The sequence below is a fragment of the Bos indicus genome, chromosome 14 (genome assembly GCF_029378745.1).
Source record: "Bos indicus isolate NIAB-ARS_2022 breed Sahiwal x Tharparkar chromosome 14, NIAB-ARS_B.indTharparkar_mat_pri_1.0, whole genome shotgun sequence".
Taxonomy (NCBI): Eukaryota; Metazoa; Chordata; class Mammalia; order Artiodactyla; family Bovidae; genus Bos; species Bos indicus.
This window is the reverse complement of record NC_091773.1, coordinates 15,103,298-15,105,752: the sequence shown is the minus strand read 5'-3', so window position 1 is coordinate 15,105,752 and position 2,455 is coordinate 15,103,298.

Sequence of the window (2,455 nt, the reverse complement as noted above, 5' to 3'; positions counted from 1 at the left end):
TGCTGTCTAGGTTGGTCATAGCTTTTCTTCCAAGGAACAAGTGTCTTTTAATTTCATGGCTGCAGTCACCATCTGCAGTGACTTTGGAGCCCAAGAAAATGCAGCCAAATTTCACAGCTCAGTCCTGCTAGAAGCTTTACAGTACACATCTCACTTTGTTTCAGGAACCCTGTAAAGTGAACCATCTGTTCCCATTTAACAGATGTGGGACAGTGTGGCTGGACAGTGAGTCCAAGTTCACAGAGTGAGTGGACTGGACCCTAACCTGGGCCCGTGTGGCTCCAGATCTTTGCCTTTTCCAGTCCTGTGCTGTCTACTTTGTGTCTGATATGCTAGACCAGCAGCACAATTTCTTCTTTTTGGAGCAGCTCTTGTGCTGGGAGATGTTTTGCCAGGAGGTGTATAGTATTCGGGGTTAATCCTGGTTTTGGTCTAGAATTTCTACTCACTGAGATTTATCAATAGAGTGCTGATGGTGTACTATGAGTCCTGCTAAATGCCTCACATGAATTAACAAATAATTACCTCATAGTATCCCTATAAAGAAGTATTGGTATCATTCCCTTTTTATACAGAAAGAGACTGAGGTTCAGAGAGAATGAGGGATTTACCCCAAGTCACCCAGCACAGCATTCATCCAGAGTCCTTAAACATGAAGGCTTCCTGCCTCTTTGTTTTCAGAACCGGAAGACTTTGTAAATGATTTTGTCCTAAATGCAATGTGGTATCCCGGAATAGACAAAAGGACATCGGTGAGAAAATGAGTGAAATCCATGTAAAGTCTGGAGTTCAATCAGTAATAATGTGCCACTGCTGGCTTCTTAGTTGAGACTAAAGTACCGCGGAGATGTAAAATGATATCACTGGAGGAAACCAAGGGAGGGATATTTGGCAATGATTGGTACTATCTTTGCAACTTTTCTGTAAATCTAGAATTATTCTAACGTAAAAAGTTTGCCGTAAAGAAAGATTTAGTCCACACTTCTCCCATTTTGGTGGGACACCAAGGCTGAGACTGGGGAAGCCTCTGTCAAAAGGCCACTCTCGACCCAGCTGCCACCACCAGGACTGCCACCCACGGCTCAGCATTCTGGGTGCTGGCTGGCTGCTGTGCGTGACCTTCTAGAAGGTGTCTGGAGCCAAATGAGATGAATGTCAGGCACTTCCATGGAAAGTGCCAGAAACATTTTGGACCCAGGACGTGGCATTTTGAAGAAATAGGTCCTGAGGTCTGGCCTTTGAGGCGGTGACTGAAAGTGTCCCCGGCAGATTTCTCATGTGGCCGCCACCCTCCATCAGCACCACCAGCTGAGCCAGGCCTATGGCTGTGCCCCTCAGCGATGACCTCAAGGCCACGCCGTGAGCTAGAAGACGGCAGAAGCAGGCTGGGGTGAGCATGGCTGAGAGGGGGACTTGGCCTCAGCCAGAAGGGGAGGGCCTGTGGGGTCAGGGTTCAAGTGCACGCCAAACAGCTTTCACATCCCTGCTCCACGTCAAGAGGTTGTCTGGCCTCTGGGAGGTGAAGAGCCACCAAACCTGCTGCCTGTGGAGCCGTAGCCCCCAGCCACCAGGGGCCAGGTTCGCCCACCCTCCAGCCCCCCATTTTATGGTTGGGGAAGCCAAGGCTGAGAGGGGAAAGAACAGCCAATTCGCAGCCAACGCTCATCTTGTATTTGAGATTTTCTTTCTAGATAGCTGCAGTTAGAGTTGGTTTCCAGGTTCCCACTGATCAGTATCATTCTCACTTCTTCACTGGGGAAGTGAATTCGTGGATTACATTTCACAGATGGCCCCCAAACGCTCCTCACTATGTCTTCAACACACTGCTGGATACCCTGTGCAAGTTATGCATTCAGAAAGAGAGGAATTCAAATGACAGTGGTGATAGGAACCCAGATGGACCGAGTACTCTGTATTTCCCCAACACTGCCTTAGCACTGTATAGGCACAGCCTCGTTCCGTTCTCTTTCTTTCTTTTTCAATGTTTATTTATTTATGACTCTCCAGTTGTGGTGAATGGGCTCTGGAGATTGGTGGACTAGTTGCTCCTTGGCATGTACGATCTTAGTTTCGTGATCAGGGTTCAAATGTATACCCCCTGCACTGGAAGGCAGATTCTTAACCACCGGACCACCAGGGAAGTCCCCTCATTTCATTCATATAACAACTCTGTGTATGAGGGGTTCTTACTGGTCCCATTTTACAGGTGGGTATGTGAAAACCCAGAGAGGGTAAGTAACTTGTTCTGGTCACACAGCTAGAATATGAGATCTCAACTCAGGGAGTCTCACTCTAAAGAATATGCTCTTGATGTGTGGCTAGTCCCCTCCCCCATTTTGGCAGATGTTCATCTTTTATATTTATTCCCACAAATAAATAAAGAGTTCTATCATGTCAGTAAACCCTGGACTCTCCTGGAGAAACCTGAAGAAAGTTTTTTATATTTTGATACTTC